This window comes from Lissotriton vulgaris, chromosome 1_1, assembly GCF_964263255.1.
Source record: "Lissotriton vulgaris chromosome 1_1, aLisVul1.2, whole genome shotgun sequence".
In the NCBI taxonomy this organism is placed as follows: domain Eukaryota; kingdom Metazoa; phylum Chordata; class Amphibia; order Caudata; family Salamandridae; genus Lissotriton; species Lissotriton vulgaris.
The window spans coordinates 132138050-132156676 of NC_141685.1; the positions used below are offsets into that span (position 1 = coordinate 132138050).

An 18627-nucleotide genomic window follows, 5' to 3' on the forward strand; every position below is an offset into this window, starting at 1 on the left:
TCTTGGACACTTCACCACGAGGCCGCCTGGCCCCCGATCGACCTCAACCCAGGGCCTAGCCCGGCCTCAGACATTCCGGCACCACCCTCCACCCAGGAGGTGAGCGGGCTACTTGGCAAGTCAATGGGAGAAAGAGGTGCCGATGGCTCTCCCCCGCCAAGTGCCGCTCGCCCATCGCCTCCCCGGGCGCTGGCTCCACCCCCCTGCTGGGTGTCTGGACTCCCTCATCCCGGACCTCCCGACCTCCAAGTGCGAGGGTCCGGACATCAAAGCACACCAGCCCTATAACTGGGGCAGCTCCAGAGCAGGAAGGCAGTTGTATCTTGGAGTCGAGAGACGTAAAGAGGAACTCATCCTGGACGGACTACTGGCGCTGCCGTAGCTCTGTCCTGTGCACCATCGTCCTGCCTGTTGGCGCTGCCACAGCTGTCGTAAACCTTCATCCTTCATCGTCGTCGGGACCTGCTGGCGTGGCCGCGGACCGTTGTAACCGTCATCTTTCACCGGGACCTGCAGGCTCCGCCGCGGACCGTCATCCTTCCTCCATCCATCTCGGGACCTGCTTGGCTCCTCCACGGCCCGATCATCTAGAACGCCGAGCTCGAGGATTGAGAGCTATTTCTTTACTCATTGGTAACTAAGACTGTCCCGCTACCCCTTTCCTCAGCCAAAGACTAGAATCGAGGGGACCCCTGAGTCCAGACCTCCTTGTATCATACCAACGTAACCTAAGAATTGCATATAAAGTCTCGTTAACCTTCAATCTTGTGTGGTGTCCGTCTGTGGGGGGGAAGTTACTTGTCTGTACAGTCGTTGGAGACGGCTCTCCCTGGAGACCTCTCCCCGTAATCTCGGCCGACCCTCCAGGTCCGTCTAACAGTCGTCTTGTGTCCGGGGGACTGCTGGCCACCGTCTTCCACCGTGAGCTGCCATGTGAGCTTCTCCTGGATGTCCAGCCATTGCTCTGCTGGTGAATCCTGACCTAGTGTGCCACGTATTTCCCGTCTCCTTGCTACTCCCCTCTGGTGGCATCAGGTCGGCCCTGGTGCGGCAACGCCCTGGAGTCACACAGTGAGATCCTATAGTTTGGTCACCTTCATTGCTGTTGCGACCATCCTGCCACGATGGTCAAGAACCACCCTCCACAGCCTAAGCTCCAATTCGACAAGACCCCTGGGGCCATGGCGGACCCCACCGCAAGCTCGACAGCGGAGGCTGACCCTCCTCATGAGACACCTAGCTCAGATGTCCTGGCCACCGCCATGCTCACCAAAATGAGGGCGGGCTTCAAGGCCCTGGACGCTCTGTTTGATGATCTGGACAAAAAGCTGGCTGATATGAACTCCAAGATCCAGGGTCACGATCGCAGGCTTGGTGTGGTGGAATCTAGGGTGTCAGATATCGAGGACGGGGCCTCCTCCTCCCTTAAACGATTCGGAAGAATGGAAAAGATCCTTAAAGATGTGGCTATAAAGAACGAGGATTTGGAGGCCAGGGGGCGCCGCAATAACATTTGTATTCTCGGCGTGCCGGAGATGACAGACACTGACAGACAGGACACATTTGTGGAACAGCTCCTTTCTGATTTGTTTGGCAGGGAATCTTTCACCCAGGGTTTTGTTGTTGAACGTGCACACCGATCCTTAGGCCCTCGCCCCAGACCGGGCTTGCCTCTCAGACCACTTGTGGCCAAGCTCATGAACTTTAGAGATCGGGACACTGCCCTTCGAGCGGCACGTGAGAGGGGTAAATGTAAATGTAAATGTATTGGAATTTATATAGCGCACTACTTACCCGTAGGGTCCCAAGTAGCTTCGACCGCTGCGAAACCCTTCCTGGCTTCCCTGAGAGATGGTCCCTTAATGGGTATCTCCAGGGTGAGACCAGGCATCCCCGGCGGTCTGGTGGGGCCGTTAGTGAAGTTGAGGCAAGCTAATGCCCAGAGTTGCCGAGTGTGAGATCCAGTGGCAGGGCAGCAACCTCTCCTTCTTCCCAGATTTTACTGCCATGGTCCAGGAGGCCCGGCGCAAATATCAAAGTGTTAAGGCCATGCTTGGAAACCTGGGCCTTCGATACGGCATGCTCTATCCTGCGCGTCTCAAGGTCGACATTGATGGCCGTCCCAAAATCTTTGACACTCCAAATGCGGCTCAGGAGTTTTTCCGTGACTTTAAGAACAACTCGGGCGGGGCATCGAACAGATCCCGGCCCAATTTCCCGCCGCAGCAGGCTTCACTATCCAGCGTTGATCTTTTCTCCCCAACTGGGAATGGTTGATAACAGTCTCTTTGCTTTCTCCTTTTTTCTTCCGCTCCTTTGATTGTTCATTAAAAGTAGCACTGTTGTCTGGTTTAGGCTCTTTGCATATGCTATTACATTCAGTTTTTTGTTGTTGTTGATATTTCACTGCTGGTTTGCCCGTCCGGCGTGGCGTCGCCATGCCCCAGGGTGGATGCCTCCATGGTTTATTTTTTGGGTTGCGATGTAGGGATATTCCTCTTATGGGTATATGAGAGGTTGGGTGGTGGGTGAAGGGGGGTTTTTGTTTCTTTTTTTATTGGATGTTTCAATTTGCCAAAGATGAGATTTGCTTTGTGTGATGTGATGCTTTTTTGCACTGATTTGTGTTTTTTGGTACAACATAGATGGTACGGTTAGGAAATGTGCCCGGTCCTTCCGGGCTTTCGTTATTAACGTGGAATGTGCGTGGATTGAATTATAACAGGAAACTTAGGCAGGTTTTAAATTATGTTATGCATCATCATGCTGATGTCCTTTTTATGCAGGAGACCCATTTGGCTGGCTTGGAAGGTGATTTGATGGCTTCTGCTTGGGGACTGCACAGATTTTTTTCTAATTACAGCTCATATTCCAGGGGTGTTGCCCTTTTGATACATAAGAGACTTCAGTTTGCACACTGTTTTCCACACCGGGACCCTCTGGGCCGGTTTTTGATAGTAACAGGTTTATTGATGGGCCACAAGGTCTCCTTTGTATGTATTTATGGTTCGAATACCGATTCTCCTTCCTTTTATCACTCCCTGTCGAACCATCTCTTAGCTGCAGACACTGGGCTTCTGATCATTCGTGGGGACTTTAATCTCCTTTTGAATCATACTAGAGACAGCACCGCCTCTACACCTGACTCCAAGCCCCATTCCCGACTGGTCCTTCATGAGATTTGCACACACTACTCCCTGGTGGATGTTGAGGCCCATCTAAACATACACCATCCTTCCTTCACCCATTATTCAGGCTTTCACAACACATGGACAAGGTTAGACTACTGGCTAGTCTCTCCTGAGGTGGCTGGCTGGTTGGGGGAAGTCCAGACTCTTCCACGCACTCTTTCTGATCATTCCCCGGTTCTCCTTCAGCTTTCAATTCCCCACGAGGGAGGTTATGAGCTGCAATGGCGCTTTCCCGGTCGGGCCTTATTGGACCCCGTCTTCACTGAGGACGTTAGGCAGGCCATAGAGGATTATTTTGATCTCAACACTGGCTCAGTTGACACCTGGGCAGTTCTGTGGGATGGTTTTAAGGCATATATTAGAGGGGTCTGCATCTCGAAACATGTCGGGGTGCTTCGGGATCTGCGTTCCACTTTGGACCGGGTGGAGGAGAAAATTGCAGCACTAGACCGGGAATTGCTTAGCTCCCCTTCTGATTCCCTGGCCGCGCGCCGGCTGGAGTTGTGCGTTGAATTTCATGATGCCGCGGAGAGGGAATTACTTTTCCTCACTAAACAATGCGTGGCTCGGCGGTACGGGGAAGGTGAGCGACCGGGCCGGTTATTGGCTAACACGCTGCGTCCCCCCAGAGGCCTAATGTACATCATTGCAATGTCAGGAATGGACGGCTCCCCAGTCCACTCCACCCCCGCGGTGTGTGACCTGTTTCTCACTTATTATAAAGACCTTTATCAGACCCTCCAGCTTATCACGATTTCGCGATTAACGAAAAAATCGCAAAGTCAGCGGAAATGCGCGATGGCCGCGATATTTACCATTTCGGCCGCGAAAAGAGTGTCCCTGCTGCTATTTAAAAAAAATAGTGTCTTCTTAATGGATGTACACAAACAGCATTAGAGATAAGGTAGAGGAGAGAAGCAGGCGAAAAGGCACATGGGGTCAGAGGCGCCGCGCAACTAGTGGTTCACCCGTATAAACATCTGGGAGAGAGTATGTGGCCTAATGGTCAGAAATGCTGGATTTAGACGTCTCGGTGTCTGCTCAACAGCCCGTAATTCTAGGCAATTCAGTTCATCTCCCCGTGCCTATACACATTTTAAAATACAAATCTGATGTTGTGTAATTTTAAAGCACTCTAATCCCTTTCGTCAAAATTTGCCCTAAATAGAACTGGATAAAACATTCCTAGTATGTTCACATCACTTATGTAGACAGCGCCTCATCCAGTGGGCTCGAACCCTTGCAAGGAGTGCATTTCCAACCTCGTGATTAGGCTCTTTTTTCACAAGGATGTGTGCCTGTGATTAAAAAAAGATTTCTGCAGCAGAGTTTCATAAAAAACAGAAGAGCTGGGAAATGCCCTTCCACTCGGCACATGCCGGCATGAAGTTCGCTGTCACAAGGCCTTTAGAGCAAAAAAAAATATACAGAAAGATAAGAAAGCGAGTATTCACCAGTGTTTACTTCCAGAAATGTACGTCACTAAAAGTTGACTCACTTCTAGATGCTTCCTGAGGGAAGTTTAACAACAGTATGTATACGTTATCCTCACTACTCTCAGATTCATGTAGAAAAAATTCTTCCAATTAACCGATGTGCTTGTTTTTAGCAGTAAAATGGGGTTTCGTGAGGTTGTGGTCAGTAAAGTAGAGGATAGACGAGTTGATGTTCCCCAATGGCATTGTGGTCAGTCACAACTTATAAGAAAAACCTTCAAACAGTAAGCTGTCAAGCCAGGCAGAACTTTAAACATGCCTATTTTAAAGTTAATACTCTACTAAAACATTTTCTATTGATTTAAGGCTGAAAATGAATGATAATGAGTAAAATAAAGTGCCGCAAAAATGCCGCTAAATTTCCACTTTTGTGCCGCTAAATTTCCATATTTGTCCCGCTAAATTTGCTAATCCATGCCGCAGTATCCTGGGGGGTCTGCTTTATACCTCTCGTCTCTCCGGGGATTCCAGCGGGCAGGAAGATTACTTATCTGAGGTGGCTCTGGTCTATCTCGAACGTTACATGCAGGAGTTCCTTCTAACCCCCATCACGTCGGACAGTATAGTGGAGGCGATAGACGCTCTTTGCGCCTCTTTGGCTCCTGGGCTAGACGGCTTCTCTGCGGACTTTTATAAAGCATACAAAGACCTGTTGGTTCCGAGATTAGTAGAGGTATATGCCGAGACTCTTGAGGCAGGAGTCCTCCCTCCGACATTGCACGAAGCGGTGATCATCTTATTACCCAAACCGGGGAAGGATCCTATGCAATGTGGCTCGTATCGGCCTCTTTCCTTATTAAACTTAGATTATAAAATCCTGGCCAAAGTCATCGCCATTAGACTTTCACTGTTGATGGAGTCCATAATTTCCCCGGTGCAATCGGGCTTTGTTCCACACAGGTCTACCTCGCTTAATCTTCGCACGCTGTTCATGGTTTTGCGTCGCATGGATCCCTCCACGCCTGCTGCCGCCATTTTGTTGGACGCCGAGAAGGCCTTTGACTCTCTTGAGTGGCCTTTTTTCCTATCGGTAATGCGCCGAATGGGCATGCCGGAGTGCTTCGTGGCTACAGTGGCCCTTTTATATAATAAGCCCACGGCCCGGTTGCGTCTGAATGGCACTCTCTCTGACCATTTCCCTCTGCACCGTGGCACGAGGCAAGGATGCCCGTTTATCCCCTCTCCTTTTTATTTTAGCCATGGACCCCCTAGCTAGACAGTTTCAAGAGAATCATCTCCAGCGTGGCCTGCAGTTTCGCACGGGACCTCTGCTGCTTTCCATGTACGCTGACGATATGGTATTGTATGTCCGCCTGCCTCAAGATAACATATTGCCTCTTATTCCGGAAATCATACGTTTCAGTAATTTTTCTGGACTTCATATTAATTGGCACAAGTCTGTCATATTTCCACTGATGGCCAGCACGGTGCCTTGGGCATTTGACTTTCCGTTAGAATGGTGTTCGGATTCTGTTAAGTATTTGGGTATCCATATTCATCTTGACACTGCCTCGGTCATTCGTCTCAATTATGGCACCGCTGTTGCTGCGCTGGAGGCGCAGGTCACCTGATGGCTATGCTTACCCCTGTCCATGGCGGGCAGAATTGCAATCATCAAAATGATTGTTTTGCCCCGGTTTTTATATTTTTTCAACAACATTTCTATTCCGTTGACTAAAGTCTTTTTTTCACAACTTCGCTCACACCTGATCCGCTTGGTTTGGGGAGACAAGACTCCTCGAGTCAGCTGGAAGGTCTTCATTTTACCCCCTGAGAGGGGAGGGCTGGGAGTACCAGATCTATATTTGTATTATTTAGTAGCTCAATGCTGTTATGCATTCGCCTGGTTCCATCCGGATGCCCGCATCCCCTATTTGCGACCAGAGGCCGATCTGGTCTTACCTAGACAACTTCTCACGATTCTTCCAACGGGCTTCCCTAGGGACCCCCGGGACATTCCGACGGTTTCCACCACCTGTTGGGCTTGGATTAGACTGCGTAGAAAGCTGGGTTTGGATCTGTTATATTCCCCAGCTTTACCTCTGCCCAACTCCTCCCTGTTTCCTATTACTGGCGAAACTTTAGTGATGCGTACACTGGCGAAATTCAATATTAGCACCACTGGCAATTTGTTCCCAGATGGACACGTCTTCTCTTTGTCGAAGGAGGACAGATTTAATGATCGGTCCTTCATGGACACTTTCATACTTACCCGGTTGCGCTCGGCATTGCGGGCTGAGTATTCCTCTTTCCCATTGGCGCCTTCGGAGCTCCCTCCCCTCTCCTTATTGATTCAAAGCCCGAATAACGCACATTTGATTTCTAAACTGTATAAACAGTGCGGGCGCTCAAGCGGATGCTCGACTCCAGGCTCCGCGCAGCTTGGGAGGGTGACCTGGGTGGGCCCATCTCTGACAATCAGTGGGCTTTCTGCTGCAGGACCACATCTGACATTTCTCTGAACAGCCGTCACAAGCTGCTACATTTCAAATTCCTTCGGCGGGTGTATTTTACCCTGGCCCACACGTACCGGATTGACAATTCTAGGCCTCACCATTGCCGCAAATGTCTTGCCCCATTCGCGGACTTTGCACACTTAACCTGGACCTGCCCTAAAATACATGACTATTGGCTTGATATTCATTCCACCTTAGGAGACATATTATCCATACCTCTTTCTCCTTTGTCTGAAATCGCTCTTTTGGGGTATGTACTAAATTTCACGAAGAAGGTACGCCGACTGGCGGCCTTGGGCTTCCTTTTGGCTAAACGTGAGATTGCACTGCTATGGGGTAGTAAACGCGCCCTTACTCTCCGCACCTGGTTAAATAGTATGGCATTTTGTAGCGTGAATAGCGAGGAATATAGCACTTTACTTCCTACTTCCTCCCGACCCAGCCACATTTGGGGCCCATACAGAGATTACATATCCCGACGCCAGCTAACAAGTGAGTCTCCAGCACAGGCCGGCATAACCCCCTCAGGAGTAGGATAGTCTCATTCTGTCTCACATAATGATTAGGATAATGGTGTATGCTGTACATTTAATTGTTTTTTCGATTTTCTGTTTTTGTCTTTGTTTCTGGATGCATAGGTCAGCTTTTCCACATGATCATTTCACGTTGTATATATATTATTATTGTTGGTGCAAATGTATCATGTCTCCTTGTTCTCATAATAGAACATTCTGTATATCTTGCTTTTTTTTGTTTCCTCCCATGGAGCACCAGCCAAGTACTGTATCCTTATGCTTTAGGTGTTTATGTGTTCCTTTGGGGACTCCTTTTTTATTTCTTGCCTGCTCATGTTTAACAGTGGGTGCATGTTCTCTACTCTGACTGCCAGAAGCACTTCTTATAAGTGTTCTGTTTTGCATTTTGTTCTCCTGGCTCATCGCGGCGCTCACTTGACGTCTGCCTCACTTATTTTTTTTGGGTGCCTCATGCTCAGCTCACTGCACACTTCAAGTCTGCTGTGCTTTACTTCGTTTTGTGTTCCTAATCCTTTACATGCTCGTGTTACACTGAGGGTGCATGTTAAGCTTTTGTGCCTGTTGCAATTCACTTAATCTCGACCGTGCTGCCCTCCCACCACCACCTCCTCCCGCCCGGATGAGATCTAAATTCATCCCAGCTGCACAATGTTTGTAGCTTATTTGGAGAACAAACCCTACTGTGTGGTTCGCTAATAAACCCGCCATCTTGAAACTGCCAATATTCTCACTTTCAAAAAACACTAAAGCAGGAGAAGTGCATACATACAAAAAATGAATAGGATTTAGACAATCATATTAAAGATTTCTTATATTTATTCATCAGAGTTTTGTGATTTATGCCACTTTTTTTTTTGCATACAATATACCTGTCACTAAACCAGAAAAAAGGGATTCATATAAATAATTATAAAAAATATAGACGCATATTTTCTAATTATACGTTGGCAGCAGGCATTAATAACAGCAATATAGTGAAGGAACAAGGTACACATCTTACTGGCTAGACGTCCAGTGTCAGAATTACATTGGTGGGAGTGCACTTTCGAGGCGGGCTAGGAGTGAGGTCCGTTCAGCAGTTTCCTTGCACTTTCTTGGTGCTGCAATGCTGCAGAAACTTGCCCTGGAATTGATCTAGCGGTACAATGGGGTATTTGGAGCCTTTCGGCACTGCTCAAATCAAACAAATTCTACAACCTAACAAGTGAGCATCTGGGGCTTGTGTAAGCAGAGGACGTGATTTGTAAATGTGGGGTTAGTTTTAGGGTTTGATTAACTGGTGCGGGTGAAGTGGAATATAGGTAACTTGTTTATAACACTTCTTGCCACTTGGTGCTCCCTCTTAATGCATCTGTAGCATGCGCTCTCCTTCTTTCTCTCTCCCTCACACACTTTCTGCTACTCCATCTATAGTTCATTCATCACTTCTTGCATAAACTACCTATCCCTCTATATCTTAATTTCTATCTATTCTATACAGCTCTCACCCACGTATTCAACATGTGACATAAATGAACTACATAAATATTCTGCACACCACACAATTCCACCCCATAAAATTCAACAACTAAGAATTCCAAATCAGCCCAAATACTTCCACTCCAAACCACATACATCCACTCCACTCCAAACCAAAACACATAGGTAAAATACATTGTCATTTTCAATGCCAATAGCTCTTACTCTCACAAATGCAAGACCTATTGCATTGTAAAGGCTTGTTTAAATAGTGAAAGATTTTACCAAACCGTTTGCATTATCTAGCATGATTCCCCCTACTCAGGAACTCTGCAATGGACTATCAGACTTCTTTCAAGATAACATTTAGACATATACTCTACGTTCGGCCCTACTCTGGACTGCCCGTTTCAAAACTCAGTGGTAACCAATAGTGAGCCATTCACCACCTTTCACCCGATCTCCACTGATTTAGCACTCCAGAAATTGCTTGCCTGCAAATCAAGCTCCACAAAGGACCCCTGCCTGGCATTATTATTTAGCTCTTTAGCCCCCCGCATTATCTCTCCTTTGAGCTTGATTTGGAACACCTCCCTGTGAACTGGGGCTTTTCCTCTTTCCCTTGACCTGGAAACAGGCCATGCTAATACCTATTTTGAAAAAGAACGGATGCGGATACTTCCGTTTTTAAAAATTACCGCCCCATTTCCCTGCTACCTAAACCAGCCAAAGTCCAGGAAAAAGTAGTTCAGGAGCAATTGTCGAGTTATCTTGAGACGTGCCATCATTTACACGACTCACAATCCGGGTTTAGATCCCGAAATAGCACAGAGACTGCGCTGCTGGAGGTTTCTGAAACCATTTGTGAATGTTTGGATGCAGGTGAAGCAGCGATGCTGGGGCTTCTCGACCTGTCCGCGGTATTCGATACGGTCTCTCATGATATTTTGCTTGAGAGACTATACAGTCTTGGGAATCAGGGTACCCCTCTAGCCTGGATCAGATCCTTTCAAGATGGCCGCACTCAACAGGTCTCCCTTCAGCCATTTGTGTCCGAGGAGAAACCACTGAACTGTGGAGTCCCTGAGGGCTCCGCACTGAGCCTGCTATTTTTTTATGTATATCTCTCTCCACTGGCCTCAGTAGTAGAATCTTGTGTTGTCAGAGTGATTTCTTATGCTGAAGCTTCACTGGCTTTCAGTGACCAGGCGCATTCAGTTTAAGTCACTGGTTTTGGCTTTTAGTGCAATGCTGGGTCAGGCACCGACCTACATTCGAGCCCGACTTAAGCATGCTCTGTCTATCCGCTCACTCAGATCAAACCATCTCCTCCTTTTGGTGACTCCCCGTTCGCTGCTCCAGAATGGGTGGCAGAGCTTTCGCAGTGATCACAGCCAAAGCCTGGAACAGCCTGCCAATGTCCTTGCAGATGGCTGAATCTGAATCTATTTTCCGATGCCACTTGAAGACCTAGCTGTTTTCCCACTCTTAGCCCTCTATGAGTACCCGCACCTACCGCCTGTCTTAGAGCCGGGAAACGCCAGCTGGAGGTAGCTGTGCGCTTTACAAGCTTCAAATAATAATAATAATAATGTTGATTCTGTTATGGACCTTCATTTGACTCCGTTCCATAATCCTCTTCATCAGAAGCTCAACCTCTGACTTCCCTTTCTCTTCCTTCTTAATCCTCAACAACCCAGGTACAAGTTTTGAAGAAGATTTCCTTCCTCTTAACCCCTCAAATGGCATTCTACTTGTTACTGAATGAGGTGTAATCGTGTTTAATAACAACATACTTTGAAGAGCTTTCTTCCATGATAACCCAAACTTAAGTGCAATTGTATTGACTCTTTGACAATTCCATTAAACCGCTCAACCTAGCCATTACTTTTGGGATAATCCAATGACGCGCTTACATAATTAACACCACATATTTCCAAAAACGACTGCATCTTACTTGATTTAAGCACCACCCCATTATCAGACACCAACGACTCTGGTACACCTTCTCTGGAAAAAACATCCTCCAAAAAAATCAATCAATAACCACCTCCGTGGTCACACTGGCATCCATATGAACTTCTGCCCACTTAAAGTAATGCCCAATGAGAACAATGGCATATGCCTTGTTGGATGGTAACGTGGTAAATGGCCCCATAATATCAAATGCTACTTTCTGCCATGGCCCATCAGATAAATCTACTGTTTGCAAAGGTACCACCACTGGTTTAATCACTTTGTCACTTGACTTGCATGCATTAGATTCCCTCACCCAATGATCCACCATACCATCCAAACATGGCCTCCAAATTTCTTCTTAAACTTTCCGCCTCATGCTTGACATCCTCCAATGGCCTTCATGACCTCACTTGATAATGTTCTTGTGCTTCCCAATAGGCGGTACAAACCTATCTCCTCTTAGGACAATACCATTACAAATGGATAATTCCTCCTTTACCTTCCAAAATGTGCCAAATTCAGCCTGCACTTGCCATTCGATTGGCCACCCATTTACAATAATTTTTTTTACACCCAACAGCGCCACATCTTTTTCCATTTTCCCTATCCATTTCACCTTAGACAACTCCAACCCATTCGCCACATCTCTGTTCCTACAACACATCAGATCACATCTTCATATATGTACCCCACATCACGTCCACTCTCCTCCATTTCCTGTGTGTTGCACGATTCCACTGGTAACTGTGACAACTCACAGCACCACAAATATTTATTTAAAAAAAATATATTTTTATTTGCATTTTATCTTGTAACAACAATACAATCATGCCATCATAGGTCAACACACCCCGTCCACCCCTCCGCCCACCCAGCCACACCATTAAAAGTAGGACATTGTTAATCATCTCAGACCATGTCCCTAGCGCTGTCTGGGCCCAAATCAGTATAGCCATAATAGAGTGCCATTCGGTGCCTTTTAGTCTGTGAACACACCTTTCCCCAGTGTCCCATCTTACAGTCCCCCATAAAGGCCATGGTATTTCCTCCATTTACCCGCCTATAAATCTGGCTTGTCTTCTGCTGAATACAAGACCTCTTTCCAGACATTCTCTGGATATTTACAATCTGCTGGTGGACATGAACCCTCTGTTCCTTTTCCTGACGGAGACTTGGCTGGATAAAAATTCGGGACCCGACCTTGTGTCGGCTATCCCCCCCAACTACGTCATCATTAGGAAAGACAGAGCACAAGGCAGAGGGGGTGGCATAGCCCTGGTAGTGGATAAACGTTTTTCCTGCACCACTATTTCGATAGACGACATCTTAGGCTGTGAAACCCTCGGGTTTTCTCTCGCTGTGTCCCCACATCAAACTTATACAGGGATCCTAGTCTACAGACCCCCTGGCCCCCTCGGCGCCTTTTATGAAGAGCTTAACACTGCTGTAGCAGCTCTGTGCCTAAAAAGGGACCACTGTCTGCTGCTGGGGGACTTTAATATCCATATGGATATAAACACTGATGTCGATACCATCAAGCTATTAGATGTTACCACCCCGTTAGGCCTGGTTCCTTACATCACTACTCCTACGCATAGTACAGGTCACACCTTAGACCAAGTTTTTTCCACCACACCTATTGCCGTGTCTCCTCCGTGCCCGGTTTTATGGTCAGACCATCTTCTTGTGAAATTCCGGATTCCTGTGACCAACAAATCATTAACACGACCCTTAGAGGGCGCGCGTCAGACAACGAGAGCGTACAATCAAGTAACTCCACCTATGCTGACACAAGCTCTCATGGACCATCCATGCCTGTTATCGGGCAGCCTTGAGACGGATCTTGCCCTCCTGCAAGACTGGTTGGTGGAGAGATTTGATGATTTTGCTCCTGCCTCGACCACCCGCAAAAGCGGCAAGCAGGCATCTGCTCCATGGTTCACAGCCTCTCTTGCGGACCTGCGACGCAGCTGTAAAAAAGCGGAAAGATCTTGGCGCCGTCATTATGATCCCCAGGAGAAAATTGTTTACAGAGTGTCCATCACTGGAGCTGGCCTCTTTCTTTATCTCTAAAATTCAAACTATTCAAAACTCATTCCCCACCAATATCCCGATTACGCCTTCTGTAATGAGTGCCTCTTCCCCCTCTCTTTCCCGTGATGATGGTCCTATTCTTGCCAATTTCCCGTTTCTTTCATTAACCGTTTCTCTTGATCTGTTGTCCAAGCTTAAATCTGGCTCACCCTTGGACCCCTGTCCTGCAACATGCCTGGGCAAAATGGCCCCAGTGATAAACGATCTTGTCAACCCAGTGCTGAACTGTTCCCTCAGCACGGATGTGGTCCCCCAGGCATGGAAGCATGCCCTGATCTTGCCGCTTCTGAAGAAGCCTGGTCTGGATCCTTTGCTGCATGCCAACTATAGGCCTATCTCCCTTCTCCCGGCCTTGGCTAAGGTCGTGGAGAAGCACGTCCACGCCTGTTTCCAATTCTTTGGAAACTAATAACATCTTGCATGACACTCAGTCGGTCTTCCATGCTAATTTAAGCACGGAGACGGCATTACTTGAAGTCACAGATGCCATCAGATAGGTGCTGGATGCGGGAGGTAAGGCCTTGCTGGTTATGCTGGGCTTGTCGGCGGCCTTTGACACCGTTCCCCACGGCGGACTGCTGTGCAGACTTAAGGAGATTGGGCTGAGGGGAGCGGTGTTCAATTGGTTTAAGTCCTTCCTTGCTGGTCGCCGACAAACGGCCTGGGCCCCTCCGTTCTCCGCCGAGATGTTGCCATTGGAGGTCGGGGTGCCGCAGGGCTCTGTGTTGAGCCCTACTTTGTTTAACATCTACATGGCACCCCTTACGGCTCTGACGGAGTCCCATGGTGCCCAGATCGTGTCCTATGCTGACAACACCCAGCTTCTTTTTACTTGCCGAAGGGTGCTGATTTCGAAGGTGTGCAGATCAGTGGCTGCTTAGGAGCGGTTTTCCAATGGCTTGAGCAACACAGCCTGAAATGCAATTCCAATAAGTCGGAGCTGCTGTTTTTTGGCTATCCATCAGACCCCAGGTGGCAGTCTTGGTGGCCACCAGACATGTTCCCTCCCTTGGCTGTGTCCTCCAGGGCTAAGAACCTGGGTGTACAGATTGACGATGGATTGACACTGAAACCCCAGGTCATGGGCCTCGTGGGCAAGTGTTTTGGTATCCTCAAAATGCTCAGAAAATTCCTCCCGATGTTGTCTCTATGTCACCGGAAAGTGACGGTCCAGGCTTTGATAGGTTCCTGCCTGGATTATTCTAATGTGCTTTATCTGGGCCTGCCGAATTTTCTCATTTCTTGTCTGCAAGTTGTACAGAATGCCGCTGCTAGAGCCATTTTTGCGCGACGTCACTGTTACAAAATGTTAATTGGCTCCCCATCAAAAAGTGCGTGGCTTTTAAGGTTTTCACGCTAGCCTTCAAGGCGCCACATGGCATTGGAGCCAAATATATTAGACACATGCTGGCTTTTTATATGCCTTCACGCACTTTGAGGTCAGCTTCCCTGGCCTTGGCAACTGTTCCTCCTGTCCGACGGGCTCGACTGGGCGGACATTCCTTTCGTTATCTAGCTCCCAAATTGTGGAACTCCCTGCCTGTCCCCCTGAGACAGAATACCAGCCTTCTGAAATTTAGGAAAGAGCTAAAGACATGGCTCTTTGTACAATAGTTCTCGGCCTGGTCTGACCGTGCCTAAGCATCTGTTCTCAATCTGATAAAGCGCCGGGATACTCCTTTGGAGTAGCTGAGCGCTATATTAAGACAAACTTTAACATAACATAACATTTGCTCCAGAATCTGCCAAATTTCTTGGGGCAGCCCCGTGCCTTATACGTGACCCTTTCGGCCGCCATATAGAGATCCAGACCTCTCCGCCACTCCTCCACCTGTGGTGTCGTGTCCACCCCCCATTTCCTTGCCACATCCCTCTTAGCTACCACCAGGGCCAAGACCAGGAAGATCAGTAGCGGGCGTGCAAGATCTGCATCGTTAGTCAAACCCAGCAGGACCAGTTTAGGGTCCATTGGCAGGGAAGTTTCCAGCAACTCTCCCAGTTCTCTCAGAATCTCACCCAATAGATCTGAATCAGCGGACAGGACCAGATTATGTGGTAGAAGTCCCCCCCCCTCTCGGCCGCATCTCAGGCAGTTCGTATCCTCTGCCCTTCCCATTTTGTGTAGGCGCACCCTATCGAAATAGGTCCTATGCAGGACGTTGAATTGAATGAGCCTCAACCGGGATTTAATAGCCACTTCCCTTGGATGCAAGAGAACAGTTTCCTAATCTACCGTATCCATTTCACCTACATCACTCTCCCATTTACTTCTAAGGGAGCCCAGGTCATCTGGCATGTTATTCATAAGAGTCCTTTATGTGAGTGATACCGCCCTCTCCTGTATTTGTTCGTGTAGAAGGCGGCCCTCTAAAGGCACATATTCAGGGAATGTGCCCCCTGGGATCTCCTCCGCCCGCCAAGCATGTCTCAGCTTCACATACTTAAAGTATTGCGTGCTGAGCAGGCCGAAGTCTGCCCTGAAAGCTGGGAATGACTTCAGTTCCCCCTTTGCAGTCACATCACCTAGCGTCAAGATCCCTATGTCATCCCACCTTTTGAATCCCTTCAGCTTATTCAGTTCCGGAAGCCAAGTACAGTGCCACAGGGGGGTTTGTCTGGTGGGTCTCTTCTCCCAGCCTATGGTCTTAGTTGCTTGGTTCCAGATCATCAATGTAAGTCTAGTGGCAGGCAGTAGTCTCCCCCTCCCTTTGCCCCCATACAAATAATAATTGTAAGGGCGGGCGCCCGTAGTGTACCTCTCTAGTGCATACGTGGGGTGCGTGGCAGGGGCGTGAAACCAGTCGTTGATGGCTATCAAGTGTTCTGCCCAGTAATAGGCCTCGATGTTGGGAAGTGAAATCCCTCCACTATACTGGTGTCGCTGGAGGGTCGTCAGTGCTACCCTAGGCTGCTTTCCTAGCCAAAGAAAGGTGCGGAATTCTGCATTCATTTCCATGAACACCCTTCGGTGGAGAGGGTAATATTTGTTTTGGAATGCATAGAGGAGCTTGGGCAGCGTCATCATTTTAAACATGGCCGCAAAACCTAAGAGTGTGAGGGGTAGGAGTCGCCATCTGTTCGAGTCTTCTATAAAATGATGTACTATCCGTCTGACATTCTTGTCGTAGGAGCGAACCCTGTCCAGTGTCACAAACACTCCAAGGTAGGTAAAGCCCTCACCAGTCATCTGTAGCCTTTCTGGGAGGTTCGTCCATTGCTCCTGACCCCTGGGATCGTAGAGAACTGACTTATGCCAATTGATCCTATACCCTGCGTGGGCTCCGTATCTTTCCAGCTCTGAGAAGAGCACCGGAATCATCTATTCCGGGTGCGTTATGTATAGGAGGACATCGTCCGCATAGAGGGATATTTTTTCCTTCTTAGGATCCAGTGGTTAAAACCTCTAATGTCCGTATGTTGCCGGACTGCTGCCGCAAGTGCCTCGATCGCCAGTGTGAAAAGCAAGGGGGACAGGGGGCATCCCTGCCTGGTTCCCCGCCTCACTGGGAAGTCCCAGGATAAAATCCTGTTCACCCTGACCTTGGCTCTAGGGTCAGTATATAGCAGCTGTACCCACTGCCAGAATTTTGGGCCAAAGCCCAGCCGCACCAGGACTCCCTCCAAAAAGGGCCAGTGGACCGCATCGAACGCCTTTTCAGCATCGAGCTGTCATGTGGCCTGGCTTTGCCCTCATACTGTGTTAAGTTAGCATGGGATTTTTAGAAGTTAAATGCCATTTTTCCTTTCTGCAGCTTTTGCACTCGGCAAACATTATTAAAAGTGTTTAGAGAATAGCTGGATAGTTTGCTTCACATGAGATTCCTATTGTATCTGCTTTGTCTGATAAACCATGTCTGTACAGTCTGCACAGTGAGTGCTACGACCTTCACAGTTACATCAACACAGTGGGTTGTTTTTCGGTCTGATCCGCGCACGTTTTAGACATAACATATGTGCTACTGCGGCCAGCTTTGCTTTTTGGCGCGTTTTATATTACACTGAGCAGCAGCATGCAACACATTCTTGAAGAACCTTCGCATGCAAGAGCACCTGTGTAGAACCTGATGTGATTCCTGTCTACTAGCTCCAGAGGTATGGGGTCGCCCTTCTAATGCCTAAGAGACCTTCTTTAGATATAATGTAATATACTAGCAAGGCAGGGTAAGATTAGGTGCTATTTAGCATTCTTCCCTACAGCATTATAATATGCTTTCTCCTTTTGTATTTTATGGAATCGTAACTATGCTTATAACCTTGTTGCTAATAATATGTTTACTTCTATTATCTAAGATATTGCGTCTGAGAACACTGCATTAGAAATAAACATTTCAAACGTGCTTGTGTTTTCACTGACTCCTTGTTCTGGACTGATATGATTGTATAACCAAAGAGTGTCTATGTGTTCCACGTTACCTGAGGTGTTCTGAGTCGTGTTCTGGGTTGTCTAATCATTGGGTTTGTAAAGGAACCAATGAGACACTGATTGCTAGTTTGGGTAGGGGATTTTGGATACTAAGGTGAGTTTTGGTTCATCCTAATTCACTGAGGTTCCAAGTCTTTGTGCACAGTCCTGTGTAGACACAGGATCCCTATAACAAAGCGAGAGGAACCAGTGGGGGTCTCGCCTCCTGCCTACCTCCTGCAGCCAGTTGTGGGTCCGTCGGAGGTTAAATCTAGTGGCCCTCCCCGGGAGGAACCCAGTTTGATCCAGATGGACTAGGTCTGGAATTACCCTCCGCAATCTGAGCGCTTGCACAGTTGCCAACAATTTCACTTCTATATTCAAAAGGGAGATAGGGCGATAGGACGTGCATTCATCTGGTGGTTTACCTTGCTTATATATCGGGATTATCGTGGCCATGCGGAGATCTGGAGGGAGTTCCCCTTCCTGTATCGCCCCCTCAAAAAGTCCCAGTAGGTGGCGAGCCAAAAGGTCTGCAGTTTGCTTAAAAAACTCTGCTGGGAACCCATTCGGGCCAGGGGACTTCCCCGCTCGCAGTTTAGCGAGGGTCTTCTTAACTTCGTCCAGCGTGATGGGAGCCTCTAGGTCAGCGAGGTCCGCGGCGGCCAGCACTGGGAGCTCTAAGTGCTCCATATAGTTCAGGGCATCTTCCTGCGTTCCCAGGTCTCGCGCCTCATAAAATGATTGATAATGTGTAGCAAAAGCCTCTGCAATCTGGACGTCTGACCCGGTCAGATTCCCTTGGGTGTCTCGTACCCGTTCTACCCACCAGGCATCTCTCTCCTTTCTACTCAACCATGCCAGCAGTTTTCCCGATTTGTCCCCCACATCGTACAAGCGATGCAGCGTCAACAGCGCCTGCGTTTTGGCCTCCCCCGTTACCAGGTCTCTATACTGATATTGGGTATCCGTCAGTTTACGAAGGGCCCCTGTATCTTTACTACCTTGATAGTCCCTCTCTAGTTCCAATATTCG

The 18627-nt window shown here is 48.1% G+C and overlaps 1 protein-coding gene across 1 annotated transcript in view; it reads left to right on the top strand.

Moving 5' to 3' along the window:
• The window catches only part of LOC147737767 (uncharacterized), a 408580-nt gene that overhangs the window by 242779 nt on the left and 147174 nt on the right, over positions 1–18627 (top strand). The window lies entirely within an intron of this gene.